Source organism: Corvus cornix, chromosome 3, assembly GCF_000738735.6.
Source record: "Corvus cornix cornix isolate S_Up_H32 chromosome 3, ASM73873v5, whole genome shotgun sequence".
NCBI lineage: Eukaryota > Metazoa > Chordata > Aves > Passeriformes > Corvidae > Corvus > Corvus cornix.
Genome location: NC_047056.1, coordinates 29,350,769 through 29,370,210, shown reverse-complemented (window position 1 = coordinate 29,370,210; position 19,442 = coordinate 29,350,769).

Sequence of the window (19,442 nt, the reverse complement as noted above, 5' to 3'; positions counted from 1 at the left end):
AAGATTCTGTCTACTGCAACTATTTTGCCACTTTCTAATTTTGCACTGTGAAGTTGAAATTTTAGTAAAATACTTTTCACTTCTTATAGTGTGGAGATCTAAATTACAATCAAGAGAGAAGTGTACCTGTTGCTTTCTTGGCTATGGCATTTAAATCAGTGCTTTATTTTATACTACATTAAAACATAAGGCAACATTTCAAGGGGCAGGAGAGGCCTTTAGGGGAGGTGATGGACATAGAAGCGACAATTGGTTTCTATTTATTTGTCCTCCCTGCTCATCTCTGTCATGTTTTATTTCCTTGCACTAAAATGTCTGTTTCTACACATGAATTGCCTTTCCTTTCACTTCAGTTTCTTTCAGAATTTTAATTTGTACCCGGGGCTCTCTTTTGTATATTTACTCAATGCTTGGCACAAAGCTCTGATCTCAGCTGGGCCCTCTGGAAATTTGAATTTTAACTGTGGCCTGCAAGATGCAGAGTTTAGAAATAAGCCCCTTGTAGTCTAGCTCTAGGCCATACAAACAATACCCTTTAAAAAATGGATAATAGTGTGCAAAATGATCATGGTTAGCCAAGCTATTTGCACTTACATGGACAAAAATAAGGATTTGAAGGATATGTGTGTGGCTGTGGCAGCTAGACTTGATCTCCTGTGCTGCTGTACTCAGAGGGACAGTTCTTGTGGGAGTGAGCAGCATTCTCATATTGTAAACACTCAATTTTTAATATGTGCCATTAATAATACAAGGAAAATGGAGGCATGTCTTTGTATCCCATTCATGGCTTTGCATTCCATTAATCACAAGGGTAGTCCTCAATTTTACTGCTCCATTAGGAAGGGTCTGACTTATCAGTCTGTGAATGGTTGCAGAGACCAAACGATCACATCCCTGCATTCCCCAGCCTGCCTAGTTCCTATCACCGTCATTTAATGGTGATAATGAGGGTTGGGCAGCGACACATGCAGAGATACTGAACTTTTGTGCCTGAGTCCCAAGGTTCGCCGCTGGCCGGGCTCGGAACAGGTGGCAGTGTTCCCCTACAGTATTCCTCATCGCCTTCTCCCTTGCTCTTCGTTCGTCCCCGAACCGCTGACATGCAGATGCAGTTTTCCCGGTGAACCACTAGATGCCCGGAGATCTCTTTGGTTCAACACTTCTTTCAACAACCAAAGCTGTTACTAGGGCGAAGAAAGGAACAGCATCCCATCTAAGCATCAGAACAAGAGCATGTTCACTGGTGGGGAATATTTTCCAGATTAAAGTAATATCTGCCTTATAAATCTATTCAGTTCAAGCACTGAAAAGGAAAGTACTATACGTCTTAGGGAATTTATCAATATCTCAGTTGAAAGAAGTTAGATGGTTCCCTAGGGCTGTGCTGAAAGAAGCCAAGAAATTAATACAGAGATGGAAATCTCTCAACTGCCCCAAATAACAGAGAGTTCAGCAGAAATATATCATTTCTGGCAAAGGTATCCTTAGAAGAGCTGAGCACAGTAAGAAAGAGTTAATACAGTCAAATTCTGGAATCGTTGCACAGCAGTATAAACTAAAGTAATGCCACTAATCTCAGTGAAGTTATTCATGCTTACATCAGTGTTAAAGGAAAGCAGAGTATGACTCTTGAAGTACTAGACTTGTGCTGGATAAGAGCTTAAGCCCTCAAGGCATGGAGCACTTAAGTACATGGTGCTCTTTAATTCTGCGCAGGGAGACCCTCGCTGACTAAGGCAGGGCACCCTTCTCCTTAAGCACGGATAAGCTTCGCTGCGGCACGGCCAAGCCCTTCATCACACCGCAGCACAGAGAGCGGAGGGGCTGTGATTCAGTGAGCCTGCCTCGCCAAACCGAGGTGATCAGTAGCTACCATGCAGCTTGCCTATCCTGCTGCTGAGACATAACTGAGCTATATATCTACTTTTTTAAAGCATTAACTCATCCTCAGTGTACACAATGGGCCCTTTGGGATAGATTTTAGTGAGGTAAGGATCTGGCATGTGCAGTTTCTCAAGAGATTTAAAGATAGTAGATGAGTATTTGTCACATGCATCCTCATCCTAGGTTAGAGGGTTCTGTCTGAAGTAGTGTAAGCTGACAGAGCTCCCTTGACTTCCCTCAGCTTTCTCATGATCTGGGCACTCTGTTTAATGAGGGGGCCTTTACCCTTCATAATATAGGTGCTTCTACCCAACCCTTTTCAGCAGTTTTCACATAGTAAGAGAACATTGAGTGACCCATTTTTGTAAAAGTGGGCCTTGCAGTGATCAATTCTGCTGCCCAAAGATACCCAGCAAATTAATACTAGAGGTGGAAAACCAGCAAAACTCTCAGGACTCCTTTTGCTTTGAGTGCTACATGACCCCACGAAATTAGTAGTCCTGCAAAAGACTGACTCATTTTATTCTCTGAGTTCTCTGAAGAGCTCTGTGGAACAGCTTGGGGGATCTTTACTACACAAAATTCTTCTGATAAAATAGGTAAAACTCTTCTTAACAGAACAGTTGTTCCTCATTTCTACAAAAGCAATAATCATATTATAGGAAGAAACTTTTTCTCCTATTTCAAACAAGAATGTTGAAATAGGCTTATGTGTGCCAAGCATTAAGGCACCACCTCTCCTCCTCTGCCTTTTTTTCTGATATTAGAATGCATTTGCTCCAGGCTGCAGCTTCAGGAGCTTGTAACACCTCACTTTTCTAGGAAACTTCAACAACAAATCCCAAGTGGTTTTCAGAATTAGCTAAAAGAGAAGAAAATCAGCTAGGTACAACATTGTATAATCACTGTAATCAGGCTTATATTGTGAGTTTATACATTAGGCTTCCACCCGCCTGGATTCCTCTCAAAGTCAGACCTTTGTGAGGGTGAAAGCAGCTTAGTGACCTGAAGAGTGTGGTTTTTCTGTCAGAATGTACTGTCTCTTTGAGAAGTGTTACATTGGAATTTATCTTCTCAGAGAGTGATTAGCTAATTTAGAAGTTGCTTTGAGTGCACAGATATTATCTATTTCCTAAAGAATTCTTCATTCGTCATTTTGAGTAGGAATGCACTGAAAATCTGGATAAGCTGAGGCCTTAAACTTGTAATGTACAGAGACTGGATAAACTCTATTTCATAGAATTGTTTCGGTTGGAAGAGACCCTCAAGATTATTGAGTCTAACCACAAACTTAACACTGCCAAGACCACCTCTCAGGTAGTTGTAGACTGTGACAAGGTGTCGCCTGAACCTTCTTATCTCCAGACTAAACCACCCCAGTTCTCTCAGCTATTTCTCATAAATCCTGTTTTCTAGACCATTCACTGACTTTGCTCCTCTTTGGACCTGCTCATTTCCTCACACTCACTCGGGGATTTAGACCTAACTGTTCACAACCCTTCCTCTCAACCCTCCCCACTTTTCCCCCCAGCTCTACTGATCTGCCCTTTTTTTTTGTTTGTTTTCTTTCTTTCTAAATTACTTGCCTCCCACAGAAGTTTAAGAGAGCTAAAGGCAGAGTAACTTTATGCTCAAATATCAGCACCCTATAGAAGACACTGTTCTGTAAGAGGAACAATCAGCAAGAGCCACAAATAGTCTAAAGTCCCAAACTCCTGCTACCTTTTATCTAAAGGATTACTGCTGATTAGAATCACTGCAGTAAAATCTCAGCAGTTCTAACCAAGAAAATCAAATAAAGAGTCACCTTTTTCCTGCCCCCTTCACCCACATGGCACTGCAGAAAATCATACTGCCATTCTCAAATAAACCACTTTGTAAAGCCTGTTGCTGCTTGTGGAGGACCTCATAGACTATCTAATGGCTCTGATGAGCAGAGACCCTGTTAAGTGAGGTCTTCCTTCTTTGGGATTTCATTTGACTACGGACACCTCATTTTATAAGAGCAAAAGCAAAATGGGGGGTTATTTCAGAGACAGAGTGTTCCTCCTGCATCAAAAAGCAAAGCTACTAGAAGCAAAAGAGAGGCAAATTTGGTTTTATACTCTTTACCACTAGGAAGGAAAAGTTTGGTTTTTTATTATAGCTCTTTCCTTGTGAAATGAGTGGTCAATATTTATAGATTTTCATTTTCAGAGAAGAAGATGAATCCTTAGACGCTCATAGGTATTAATACCAGAATGAGCCATAATAGTTACCCTGTGTGGCTTTCTGTGCCCCAGAAGGTTTGGGCTTCTGCTCCAATGTGAGGCAATGCTGGGATCAGAGTAAGCTGTCATCCTGTGCTCTGATTTTCTTTTTAGAGGCTTCACTTAGGCTTCAGCCATTGGCATTTAGCTCATCCCAGAGTGTGTTGCACTGTGTTCCCTGATTGAGGTCTGGTCAGGCAGAAGCCTTTCTCAGCTGCACATTTTACACACATCTATGCTTCCTTAAGGATGCCTTGGTAAGTCTGATATCAGTAAATATGAGGACAGAGTCCAAGCTTTTATCTTGGTTGGGAATAACTGAGCAGGACTCCTTATCTGGAAAAAGGTTGGAGTAGGCACTGCTCTTATGCACGTTTAATGTCCACAGTAACATACCTGCATAAAGCATCTTATCCATGCCTGTTCCTTAGCCAAGCACAGCACAGCCATGATCCCTTCTCTATGCAAAAGGCACAAAGGAGAGAGCATTGCTGCCTCTCTTTCCTACAAAAGGGAAACAACTAATCTTTAAACAAGTGTAGGAAAAACAATCTTGGAGTATCTAGAAGTGCAGGCCCCAAATAGTCTCACAAAGTGACTTTAAAGTGAGGACAAGAGAGTAGAATGAGGATAAATATATTAAGAGGGAACACTTTAGCAGAACAGCAAGGAAAGAGAGCTGTTAGGTTATGTGATAGGTACCAAGGGCTGTGATGGAGGCTCTGTTACAAATGCCCTCTGAAAAAGCAGACTGGACAGAGTGTTACTGAGTATATCCCAAGGAGCCACGCTGTCTCTGGAGGGAGCCTGGCTGTTACCTGGTTTATGGTCTGGTTTCCTAAATGCATCACATGGCTATTCCTAACATTGACTTTAGCAAGACTTCTTGGTGTTAAATTCTTTGAGAAAATAATGGGTTATTGCTCATCAATGATCTCATTCCCATTTTTGTGTCCATGAAAAATCTGTTGGATTTTATTAGCCTTGCAACATGCAGGAGATTCATGACTTTACCTGGCTGTAGCAGACCACGGCACTCTTTGTGAAGGGCTGATGTCCCACTGGCTTTTGCTGATTTCTGATATAAAGTGCACCAACAGAAACACCTGGTACCTCCTGGCTCATCTGTGTGGCATTGGAACCACCCCCTGCAGCTGCCTGGGGACAGCAGAGCTGCCATGAATGGAAGAGGTGGGTGCACTGCAGAGCCAAGCAGCCCCGTGGAGCAGAGAGCAGCAGGGCTGCTTTAGGTCTGCAACATTTGTTCTGCCTCTCCTGGGGAGGGGACAGCACATGCTGCAGGCACTGTGATGCCAGTACTCTGGTTAAATATTTACAGTTCATTTACTAGAGAAACAAGGGAAACTGCAATTATGGTTTATAGGGAAAATTATTTTCCAGCATGCAGGTTAATTTTTAATTGGTCAGATTTCTTCCACCCTTTTTTTCTTCCCCTAGCTATCGTCCATCTTGAACCTCAATTTTTAATTCCCTTTTAATCTGCTTTTCTGACAGAGATGAGAGATGGAGTTATAAACAATCTCACTAAACACTTCTTGTTTCTCTGTGGCAGGTTTGGTTTTACATAAACCCTCTGCACCAGACCCTGTATCTTTAAGGACTCCCAGTGTTTACACATACCCACTCTGCCACAGAACTCCTCTAAGTTCCAGGCCCCTTGTGGACTGAGCAGCATTACTTCCTACCTACATGGTAACAAAAAAATAAATAAATCTGCGATACAGTCAATAAATAAAAAACATTACAAATAGGCCAATTTTGGAGCTATTTAAAATATGGGCTGCTGGTGCCTTGCATGACAATATATATATACACAGAGAGCAGGATTTATGATGGTTTGCTATGTACTTTAAATATCGTGAAAACAGTCAATTTCACTTTGTTACAGCCTAAATCTATCTTGGCAGTTCCTGCTACAGCCTCGTTCCTGTTGCAATGCGAGTCACTGAAAATGGTACAGGCTGTTTTCTAAATGGATTTAATAAGAGCTTCTGGTATGGACAGTGGTCTTTAGGTATGTTTGGCCTTTTTTTTTTTTTCCCCAGAATGTCAGTAGATGATACAGAGCTTTAGAACTCAGGCATTGTAAGTTAGCCCATCCATTTTGCATGGGCTAAATGGATGTTCTCATCTCTGCCTATGTATCCTAATATGTATGACCTCACTTCTTCCTTCACAATGGTGTCTGAGCAGTTCTGTGGAGAAATGAGCCCACTATACAATGTGTAGTATGTGCTGATCCTGCCTGAGACTAAATTAATTTTACCTCATCTTTCCTTTCTTGCTCCCTCTACCTCCCCTGAGATAATGCTGCAAAGCAGATCTGCAGGCGGCAGCATGCAGTAGGCAAAAAGGAAAGGCGCTGTTTGGGTGGTGCCCAGGAAACATCTTGATAAAGAATATTTAGTCCGAGCACCAGAAATATCTTCTGTCTGGTGAATTGTGGATTCAGCAGATCCTCCAAGCACACATCTTGGGGCCTAAAACTGCAGTCTACTGAATGTCTTAACTCTGTGCTGCCCTCATAATATCATTGCCAATAGATGAGCAGAAATATTGGCTACTCCTTTTTTGCCTTTTTGAGAACTTCACAAAAGTGAGTCCTGTGCCAAAGTGATGCATATGAGGGGCTTTACTCTAGTGTTTAGAGACTGCACTCACAACAGTTTTCCTGACAGTGATAATTACACAGCAATCCTTCCAGAAAGTCACTGCCAGAGAGATGTAGGGCTCTGCAGAGTAAACCTCTAGGAAGTAGCTTCTGGTGGGTTAGTTGCACTGATCCCCCTGGAAGCTTTAAACCACTTGTTGAGTAGACAAGAGTAGATTTCTGGATTAACCGGAGGAGTCAGCCAGGAGAAAGCTTGTGAATCTACTCTCTGCAGCAGGGTGGACCCATGCTGCAGTGCAGAGAGGCATATTGCAAGTCAGCATGCCTTAATTGAAGTGACTTATCTGTCTTCATCATAGATGGTTTCTAGATGTCTTTTCTTTAATGTCCCATTTGGTACCAGGAAGAGAAGAGGGCAGCCGTGGATGTGAGAAATTTCCAGGAAAGCATGACAATCTTTCTAGCCACTCTCTGCTACCTGACATTACAGAGTCTGGTGTTCATAAACAGACCTCATTACCTAACAGTCATTTGTTAGGTAAATCTACAGAGAGACCAAAGCTACCCGTTAGGAAAATCCCCACATACCCAATGAGAGGCATGCCAGCCAGATCTCTCTGCGTGGAGGATGACCATGGCCTGATCATTTTGGCAGTCCATTTAACACTGCTATCTGTTCTCTAACGGGATTCTGCAATGAGTAACGTAAGTGTCTGAAGGATGGGCATTTATAAACAACACATCTGCCAGGACAGCACCATCCCTATTCAGAACCAGTAATAAAGACATAAAGGTTTCTGTGTCTCTTAATTTATGTAGGTTATCAAGTCAGCATACAAATGTCCTTATCATCTATGTAAATATCCAGTTCCTTCTTCAGTGATTATAAAATCTTAGGTTTCACAGGTTTTCACAGTACACCAGATTTCATAGATTCACTTTAGTTTCCTTTAAAAGATTCTTCTACAAGAAGTTATGGCCTTTAATGCATTGTGTGTCATTTTTTGATAAGATAGTTTCCCTGTATTAATCAAAACTCCAGAGCATCTTCCAAGAGCTACCAAGCTTCCAATTTGCCACAAAAGCAAATTTTCAAAATGGGTCTCCATTGTAGATTCTCAGTTTAGGCCAGTGGAGTGCTGAAATTCAGATCTAATGCCTGTGTGCAATTATTCCGTGAAATGAGTTTCTGGGAGGCACTTAGTCAAGGCAAGAGAGCTCCAAGCAAAAATCAGGGCTTCAGTCCTGTACTAAATTCCTGCATTTCTTGTGTTACTGAATTTATAAAAGTGAAATACTCAACTTTTCCACATGACCAAAACTTCATTGCATTTTTAATTCAGATGTAGCCTAGTGTTTTATTTTCAGCTCTCTCTAGGAACAAGAATCCTCAACATTTCTAAATCCGAACACTTTGTTGCAATGACTCAAGTGTGTCTTTCATTAAATTGTATTTCCTTTTGGTGCTGTAGTGATGAAGATATTTTCTAGAGTGGGAGGAGAATGTATGTCTTGCACATGTGTTTGCTCTCATCAGCTACACACACTGCAGTTTTCTCAATACTGCTTTTTTTGGTTGCCAAATAATGTTGATTGAAAATTTCTTCTCAGATCTTCTAGTGTGGTGGCCGAGTGACCTGTGGTACAAGAGACAGAGAGAGCTCTTGGTAAGACAGTCTCTGGTGCCAAAGACTTACCGGTTATGGTGAGGGAAAGAAGCTTCTCCCCAGAATGCCATGTTCAGTTATGGCAATGTACCCCAGTGCTGTTTCCCCGGTTGGCTCCTGGTGTTAGCCACCCCCTGTACTTAAGCCTGAGCTGTCACACGCTCGGGGTCATTTGCCTCTAGAACCCTTCACAAGTTGTAGCAATAAACTGCTTTCTGTGGAACGCTGTGCAAGGACCCTTCTCAACTCCTTGCCGTCGGCTTAATATTACTGAAGCCATCCCTGTGTCTGTGTGTTCATGCATGTGAGCCACAGAACTGTAGGGGACTCAGTAATATTCTAGATACTCTTTTTTTCCAATCAGGTCTCCACTGCAATTCATGCTAATTGTCACCTCTGTGGTCAGTTTCAGCAACGAAGGTGATGATTAAGTGGTCAAGAAAGATCAACTCTCAGCTTTTGTGAGGATCACAGTGGGTTTGGGCTCAGGGGGACAGGTACATCTGAGTGGTCAAACTGAATCGTGATTCGAGAGCCTGAGATTTAAGTGGCTTGTCAGGAAGAAAGAAGTGCAGAAAGAAGTAAAAAAATGAGTTAAGCAGGGAATTACTAGTAGGATAAAAACAATAACAAAACCCCCAGCCCATAAATATGGTTCAAGGATTGAGGGATGAGACACAGGGAGCTACATTTATATGGCCTCAGAAAGAAATAATACAGCTAAAAGACAACAGTCTATATATACCTTTATCAGATCCATGAATATTTGCACTATCAAATCATTAAGGAGAGGTTAATAGGTTTAATGGAAAACATGTCAGCTGCTGGGAAATACTACAGAGGAATGTCTGTATAAGCTTGATCATGGAAAGCATTAAATCTAATATCCTCAAATGTTTTTACCTGTGCCCCTTCCACCCCCATCCCCCCTTCCCCAATTCTGTGAAAACATGAAGTGCTGATACAACTGCTTTATAATGCTGTTGTCCTCTTCTGAACATCCTGGCTTTATTGTTTAAATACACAAGCCTGGCTTATACTGTCTAGATCAAATACAAACAGATGCTAACCAGAGATGCAATTTTGTCCTTCAAAACCCTTTCCTGCTGCTTTCCCTTAAGACCAGAGATGTAGTGCAGGATCATTTGCCCCATGTAAACTAAGTTTGAAGTTACCTTTTTCCCTCTGGAAATTTTTATTTACCATTAGAAATATTTGTGATTTAAACTTCCCTGTGTTTATGATTTACCTAAACAGATTGAAGTACCATTTTTAAGCTGTTAATAGCATCAACAGAAAGGAGTTGAAGAATGGACAGCCCTGACACCTACAGGATTCAGGGAGGTGAAAATCTTCTGATCTTTCCTACCCATGCCCAAAGAAGTGTAAAGACAATTTGAGAAACCTAAGCACTCAGTGTAAAGTCTGAATCTGCAGGTGTACTTTACATAAGTTCTTTTAAGATTCAGGGTTCATACAACAAAGGGATAATACTCCTCAATTCTGCAAGACCGCATAACTTGTGGTTTTTAAAATCAGTACATCAGGAGACTGAACCGGGATCACGGCCACCACATAAAATTGACTTCACTTGCCTATTTTAAGACAGAACGGCTGGAGAAGCTGATCTATACAGACTAAGGGATATTAAAGCTGGAAGGGATTGTTGCTAAGTCCATCTGACTTGACTTTTTGCACAGTACAAACCATATGGTTCACTTGTTAAATTCTGTATCAATTCCTTAACTCCTACTTGAGATAAAAAATATTTCAATAACAAAATATAATTTTAGAAATATCACTGAGTGTGGGGACAGGATTCATCCATGACTCAGAAGTTGGGGCTGTCATCAGAAATGAGGGACAGATGGATTTCTGGCTAAAGCAATGATGTGCAGTATCGTTATCAGGCCTGTCCCACCTCTCAGTTCTTACAGCTTTTCTCCTGACTCATAATTTCTCCTTTTGTGCAGATATTTTCCTAGTTATGCACAAACGTACTGCTTTGTTTTTGCTATTTACATTATTCTTCCACTGGTTACATTCTCCATGGTTTGGGTTAATTCTATTGCTTAAAGTCTCATGACAAAGATGATGCTTTTGAAGGACTTCTCTGTTTTCCTTTCTGATTTCCCTTGTTTCCAATATTCACAAACTTCCTGTATTTTATGTTTTAACAATTTGGTAACGACTCACTAATTACTAACTAGACTTTATTGCAAAATGGATCAGAGTATTGATTCCTCTATGGATTAAACTTTAGCCAAAACCCAGCATAAACCCTGCCATTTGCATATCCATGCAACAGTTTGCTGTTTTGTGCTAAGTGAGAACTGACAGCTCGTAATGAGAAGCAGGAAATGAGTATCCCTTGCATTGTCTGACTTGGCTTTTATGGGTAAAAGCTTTTCAGACTTGGATTGTCTCCATGTTCTCAAGGTGAGGTTTCTTCAGAAATAGTTACCTTTTATTTGGTGAGCAATTAAGGTTTTTCTTCTAAGTGCATGCTTAAAAATTATTTCTAAGTCTCCGTCAGCATTTTTGTTGCACCTGGATACCCTCAACACAGGCATCAGAGGTGTTAAAGGTACCACCCTTCAACAGCTCCTCTGGTTAGACTGAGATATTACTTTTGGAAGGGAAATGCAAATTTTTAGATTTTAAGAATCTTTGATGGAGTGACATTTCTTTGGCTTTTAATTTTGTCTGAAGACTCAGCACCAAGGATCAGCGCATCAGGTGCCAATTGCAAAAGATTTTACATGGTTTGATAGGAAGCAGGATAAATGCCCAAGCTGCCTAGAATAGAAAAATATTCTGTACTAATTTTAAATGAAAAAGAAAGAAATTGCACTTTGGTTTGTGTCAGTTTTCCTCCTCTTCCTACCTGATAGAGCTTTATCTGGCAATGGTCTTCAGCCTCAAAGTTTGCCTTTTCACTGTTGGATTGCTGCATTATGCTAAGTTTCCAAGTTTTGAAGTACTCCTATTCCATCTCCAATATGTTAATTTTGCACAACTTGAATCTGGCAAAAATGACATCTTCAGCCCTCATGTCAAAGCTTCAGATGATATAGTGTTTATCTCACACTAACCTTTTCTATATTACTATTGAACATTTGATCTTGGATTTATGGGGCTTTTTTTTTCCGAAAATACTTATCTTAACTCTGCTGACCAAACATGGTACTTTATGTTTATAAACCATAGGATTCAGTATTTCTGCTTCTTGATCAGATAGCCTTGCAGAACAATGTGTATGGCAGCTCCTCCTTCTCTGGCCCAGAGCTGGAGAGGTATGTCAGTGTTCTGCCTCATTGTAATTATTGTCTTCCAAGTAACTTTGGTTTCACTACATCTCAAGTACTTCAGCTGTGGCTCTAAAATGTGGTGGAAGAGCACTGACTGCAAGAGTTTTTTCTTTTATTCCTTTTAGTTTATGCTCTCATGGAATCTCCATCTGCAATTTTGGAAAAGATTTCCATGCAAATTTTAAGCATGCCTTTGAACTTTCTACATTAAAAAGAAGGACTCTTCTACTTTATCACAAGAAATAAAATCTGGAACTGTTGACAGAAATTTCTTTCTTTTTCATTCAAACCCACTGCTGCAGTGGAATGTGGGACACTTAGCCAGGAAGTTATAAAAAATTTAGTGTTTTTCTCCTTCATGGCTTTCTCAGCAAATTATGAAGTTTAAGACATTTGTCTTAAAAACACATGTCAAGTTTCTTGGATTTTGGAATAACTAAATTTTGGTCTCCAACCTTGATGGTAGTGAGGTAAAGATGCTGTATCAAGTCCAGGTGTAGTCAATGGGAAATCTGCTGAGTTGTAGTACAAAACCAGAAGCTGGACTAGAGGTTTCTGTGTGAGAAAGGTTAAGCACGGTAGGGTTTTCAGCTTGCAGAACAGATGTTCAAAGAGGGGTTTGTTAGAGCTCTACACATTCTCCAATAGTGTAGAGGAAGTAGTGTGAAGTGAAAAAATCAGGTGGATGTTTATAAATTAAGAAATTAAAAGGAGAGTATTTTTCATACAATGAAACTGAAAAATATACTACTCGTTGTGGGGGCCCAAATTATAAGTTGCTTCAGAAAAAAATAGACATATTCATGGAAGACAAGTCCACTGAAGTCTACAAAGTTCAAGGATGCGTGTACAATCTCTGTCTCAGGAATTTCTAAACTAGAGATTGCTAAAATCTTGGACGTTATAGTAAGGAACTGTCACTGTAGACTAATCTTATATATTTTTGCAAGTTTGTAATATTGGCCAGTGATTTGTCATGGTTCATTATGGTCATATTGATTTTCTGAAAAAATATGAGAAGGGTGATTTTTTACCGGCTGATTCAGTGTAGCTGGGGTTATGCTCTGCTGTACTGTTTTATTTCCTGAATCATGAGCAGATTGACAAGATTGCCTACAAAATAAAACTAGTGAAAACTTTTTTTTCTAAAGAAACATGTTGAAAAAAAACCCCCAAAAACAGAAAGCAAGAAAGCAAGAAAGAATAAAATAAAGAAAAAAACACGAGTGAAATTCAGCACCAGAAGCAGCAGTAAGTCCAGCATGTTACCAGGGAAGCTTCATGATGTGAATAATAAATCCAGAATACAGAATGAGAGAGATACAGGGGAAGTGCTGTATTGAACAGTCTGACTGCTGATGCTCTAAAAAACATAAAAGTCTGCTCAGCAGTGGCTTTGGCAGTCTGTTGCCAAAATTTAGAATCAGATAGGACAGGAGATCACATCCATTTGATGTGTGATTTTAACCCTTCTCTGCTTGCCCCTTAAACACTGATTTCTCTAAACTTAAAAAAAAAAAAAATCTTGCTTATGGTTTAGAGGCATGGACGTGCAAGACACTTATGATTTTAACTGATTGTAGTTGAGAATTACCTCAAGGTATCTTGCTTGGTATTAAGGGTTGTCTAATAGTTTAGATGTATGAACAAAGTAACACAGCTAACAGGTTATTGTGTATCAACTACTGCAGTAATTGCTTCTATGCTCCCTTTTAGCCTGGAGTGGATGAAAAATAGTTCAACTTAGCTGAGATTCTGGTGAAATAAAGTTAAAATAGCTCTTAACCCAACACTAGAAGATAACATCACGCAAAAAGCCTGTTCCATATTCCACCCATAGCACCCACGTGTTCCAGTCACAGCCTGGAGCTGGGCAGCAGGTCTCAAAAGAACAGAGACACAGCTATTGAAAGCTCTACCATTCCCATCAATTTGATGGCCAAGGAATGGGATTCAGTTATCCTGATTACGTATCTACTCATATAATAAAGTCTTACTCGTAAGATCTATAGGACCAGGGTTCTAAGATAAGGAGGGAGGGTATTCTGGAAAAGAAATCTATCTCTGCAATTAGCTTCTATCAGAAATACTTTAGAGTATATTTGGGAGTTCTCAAGGACTGTAATTGCACTTTTGTAGGCTGATCTGAAGCAACAAGCTTCTGCTTTTCAATCTGGCTGACCAAAAGCACCCCCTTTGCCTTTCAGCTGCAAAGGTTCTGGGGTACTGCAGAGCAGGATGGTGCATTTTTTTCTTCTCTCTTTTTAGCTATTAATGACTTAATACAAACTATAAAAAGTGCATCCAGATATCAGGGTGATAAGTGCCTTAAAAGCTCCTGTAGTGATAAATAATTCAGATCATGATGTTTTTCATGAAGCCTTTAAAGTATATTGACTAGAAGCTTACATAAGCAATGAAACCTACATTACACATGCATATGCATATGCAAAAAGTAATGACTAGATGAAGAAACACATCTGCAAGAACAGAAAAAAAATTAACTTCTACATTCTCCATATTCCGTCATTTGTTCACCACCCTCCACTCCCCTCACCCCAACCAAAGCCTGTCAAATCAAAGCTCCAATTCAGTTTAGCAAACAAGTTTTCATGTATGGTAATAGTACATAATAGCAATGTTTGGTGGTAAATGCTGCTTATGGCTGAGGATATTCCATTTAGCAGATTTTTAGACAAACTGGCCATTTTTAAGGGTCAAGAACATGTATGTTGTAACAGAGTGCTTATATTAAAAAAAAAACAAAACCAAAGCAACCAAAAACACAAGCTGAAACCCAAATCTCAACCAATCAAACAAAACCCCAAAAAAACCCCATCCCAAAACCCCCAAAAACGCAACCCAAATCTCTTGTGTTCTTTGGATGTAGTGTTCATCTGAGGGAATCAGAGCTCTTGGACAGTGAAAGGAGTTGCCATTCCAAGGGGCTTTGTAATCTTCAGCTGGATTGGGTAAGAGAAACATCCCTAATTGATGTACTACTGAAGTCCCGTGCCTACCTACAAAGTGTTTAAATTACAGAACTCTTTGGTTAAAATTAGGCTCCTAAACTCACATCCTGGCCATTAGGAATGGATTACTGACTATTACTTTGTGCTCATCTCTTTCTGTGTCCATTTAGACACATGAACATTTCTGTGTGTCTCCACGTGTATGGAAAAACTGCACTTTGCATAAATCATTAAATATTCACTAAGCCTGAAAGCAACAACACTTAATTCCACAGATAGAAATCTGTGTGATTTATGAGAGTACAGATGTTCAGGTCCTGGATCTAGTGATTTTCTTTCTACGCTGTACTGGGAAAATAGAGTGTATATGGATGAGGGTTTTCCAAACAACACAAAACATCCTTTGAGAATGCTTTTCCTTTCTGTGTGCCTCTGTTCACTATCTATGTATCAAGCTCATTCCTACAAACTCTTTACATCTATTATCTCTAAGCAACATATTTTTCTGACTGCCAACTAGTAAATGTATATTTGCAGCAGCTTGAAAAAATGTCCCCTCTCAGCCTTAATACAGTTAATTCTGATTAAAAAGATTGTACATGCTATGCAGGGAAGAAAGATACCCCTATATGCACATGCAAACTCACTCCTTTTTGAGTTGCTGGAATTCCGCAGGGACTGAGTTCTGAATTTGTGGAGGAGTCTGTGACACACCTTCAGCCTACGATGAAGTGGAAGTGAGACCATCTCCTGCCAGAGCCTGGTAAATAGCTGCAGATGCCTTTACAACTATGCTGTGTCTCCATTGCAGATTACAAGCAGGAATGAACAAGAAGTACTCCAGGCATCCTTCACCATCACCTTGCAGGTTTCTGGACATCCTGTATTGCTTGAAAGATGGCTGATGTGATTCTTACTCATGTTTTGGTTTGTTTGGGTTTTTTTATTTTTTTATTTTTACATTGCTTGGAAAATTTACACTGCAGAAAGCCCTCAAAGAGTTTGGCAGCTATTCAACACAAAGGCTGGGATACAACCTCTGTCTCAGGAGGTCTTTAAACTGTGGTGCTGGGATGGAAAGATGTAACAGGGGAATGTTTAACATAGGCATGGTCTTGAGGGCTTGAGGAACATGTGATAGTCCTTGTATTCTAAAGAGGTTTAAATTGCACTTACACTCACTTGAAATCTCCATCAGACATGTGGAGCTGTGAAACAGACAACACCTTTAAACATGAAATAGGTTACAGAGTTACTTGCTGCATTGTCTGAGTTTCCAGGAACTAACTGATGAAAATGGACAACAAAACCCCCGTTGTACACAGTTGCTGTGCTGACTGGCACTGTACATCAGGCTGAAACAGTTAGTCTGCAAAAGAAGTTGAGTAGTTCCTAGTGCTGTACATAGTTCTGACTCTCCTGGTAATTCATATGACTTTTTCCCCATGTTAAGTGTGTTTCTCTTTTATCATATTATGAGCAGACTGTAAGAAGTAATAAAAGTCCAGATGGTGACTTAGATGTCTTGTATGCATGAAGAAACTTTGGAATAATCCTAAACATATACCTGCAGCTTGAAGTACCTGAATTCCAACGAACATATGGCCTCAGCACACTAATGTTCATCAGTTTCCCAGAACAGACATTTTGTTAACATGCTACAAAAAGGATGCCTGTCACTAGAACAGCTTTTTGTGGAAATAAAAGTAGCAGAGAAAGGATGGGTGCAGTGAGAGGGTGGAAGATGTGACGTACACTCAGGCCTGGGTGCGTGGGGCCCCAGCTCTGGACTAAACCCAGCATTCACAGGGCAGCAGACACTTCTCTTGCTCTATTCTTGTGCTGTGTCTAACACGGGGGATTATGGTTGGTGGCTGTGTTCTTACATGAAATGGTAATACACACATTTAAAGGGAAGAGCAACAACAATAATAGAGCCTGTTCTGACCCTTTGAAGCACTTTTTCTCAGACCCTAATTTTTCTGTCTTGATGCGCTTTGCTTTCAACAGTGAAGTTTGAATAAATTAGGACTATTTTCCTCATTCAGGTTTTCTTCCTTTTTCCTCTAGAAAACTACTCCTCCTGCAGTTACTTAGTTTTTTCTTCCTTATTCCTTCCTCCACCATTCTCTTGTTTGTTGTTGGGGGCAGTTGGTCTGTTTGTTTGGGGTTTTTTTTGGTTCTGGTGGGTTTTTTTTTTTGGTAGTGAATGGATTAATTCAGAATTTTTATGTGCAGAGTTCACAGAGTTCCTAGGTCGTTGCACAAGAATATTTCCTGCTCATGCAGTAGTCACTGTATGCACAGAGATGCTGGTATCGTGGCTGTCCTCCTGGGGATATATTTTCTGTAGGAATACTTACTAAACGTAAATTTACTTTTGCTTCACATACTCCCTTGCAGTGTTCCCCAGCATTTATGATTTTAATCAAGATTTTTAGTTTAATAAAAAATAATGATACAATGGGAGACTAAGGGTTCGTTTCAGCACGTGAACTTCCAAATCTAAGCAGTTTTGCTCTTCAGAGCTTATGATTTGATAATTTCTTAGAAGCATCTCTTAGATTCATATTGTCTTCTTGCAGATCATGTCTTAGTCTTTTAGCTTAAATGTTTGTCTGGTGCATCTGTTTTGCACAAGGACTCTTTATAGCTCTTAGAATCTAAGCTATAAAAGGATGTTCTTCTTGAGTAGTTATGTGGACCAATAAATGGAACATTACACAACACAACATTTATTCCTTGTATGAAATAAGTTTAAATTTTTCCTCTTTTTGTTATTTAAAATTTTTACAGCAATTATCTTGCAGCCCAGGAAAGACCTGGACCTGTTGGAGAGAGTCCAGAGGAGGGCCACAAGAATTCTCTGAGCATTTTCTGAGCAAGCTTCAGTGGAAGACTTCAGCAGGCTGTAATTTAATGAGTCAAATCTATGTTTTACCTTTTTGTAAGATTCATCTTTTCACAGTGGTGTGGTCAGAGACACATTTGTTCCAAAAGCATCAGGGCAAAGATCTGACTCATGCTGTTCATGCAGATGCATGACAGAAGAAACCAGCTCAGAGATCTGACAGAAAATGCTAGATGCAGTGTGTTGTGACCATTTCACTTGCACTGCATGATCTGCATGTAGGATCAGTCATGCCGTTCACTTCCCATTTCTTTTTCCCTGAAACTTTCTCAAGATTCATTCTTTTCCTGAAAGAAAAAAGGTATTTAATAATTATTCAGTTCTCCTCCTAGAGTTTATTTCTAGCTTTTTATTAGGAAATTTATTAGTCCCCAGGATCACTGTCCAGTATTCTAGGCACGTTCTCCCTCAGCTGAGTAAAAGCTTGTGGGGTCAATTCACTTAAGAGCATTAACATGACAATTTGAATCCTTCTTCAAGCCACAATCAAAACTAATGTAAGAATTTTTCTGTTGTTAAATGGGGACAAGTAGAGCTTCCCTGCTGACATTAAATTGTGAAATGTTTTGTGATCAGTGTGTGAGTGTGGATTATGTGTCAAGCCCTGTTTTAATAAAAAGTTGTAGAAACTATATTTCAGGCTGTGTAAAGGACTCCTGTAAGGTCACATCAAACTTACTCAAACCAACAGGGATAAGGACAGGTATTTGGAGATGAAGTGACCCTAGACAAATGTGTCTGTGGGTATTTTTTATTGCAGATGGTGCAGTCCTCCAACTGTAGAATAAGAATAATGGACTCAAACCAAGATTAAAATAATATTGCCTGTGTTCAAAACATTAGGATTTTACAGAGAACCATATGATAATATAATACTGCCCTCAGGTCACATTCTGGGGGGAAGGGAATGTGCAAAAAACAAACACAGACTAGATAGCTGTTTTTAGTCACGAGATTCATCTAGTTTAATTTAAATCTCCTAAAAGTTCTGTGTCTAGGCTAGTCATCCAAGGCAGGACTCAACTAAGCAGCTGCTAACTCCTACACTCTGCTATAAAGGGAACATGGGCTGACTAGCTCAGAAATGAACACCTACACTGTAGACTTCCAAAGGTAGGCAAGGTAAATCTTAATGCTAGTCTTTCTATGAAATCAGTGGAAAGAGAGAAGCACATTTTCAGGTAGCTTTCTTGGTAACTTCTAACTTTTTCCCACCACTTCACTTTGAGAAGAGATTTACAAAGTTTTCTGTCTTGAATGTGTTTCAATGGAACAGCAAAAGGAACATCCTCAACACAGAGTTTTCTTGGGAATGAATGAAGTCTCCTGACAGAAACTTTAAAAAATGAGTTTATCATGGAATTCAGGTTAGAAGGAACTTCAGGAGATCTTTAGTCTAACCTCCTGCTTCAAGGAAAGTCAGCCATTAGATCAGGCTGGTTTACTCAGGGTTTTTTCAATCAATGTGAGATTGCATAACCTCTTCTCTGGTCGGTTGTCCTCATTTTGGAAAAGTTTACTTACATCCAATTTGGATTTCCCGTGTTTAAATTTGTACCTATTGTCTGTCATCCTCTCACCATCCACCACTGTGGAAAAGTTATATATATATATATGATGATATCTCCTACTCATAGGTAATAGGGGGATGCTGCCACCTGCCCACAAAGTCTTCTCTTCTGCACACTGAACAAGTGCCCCCACAGGATGACCACTCCCACTCCTGAACCTCTTGGTGGCCCCAGTGAACTTCCTTCAGTTTCTTGGTATCTGTCCTGTATTGGGGGTCCAAAGTTTGATGCAGTAGCATAGATAC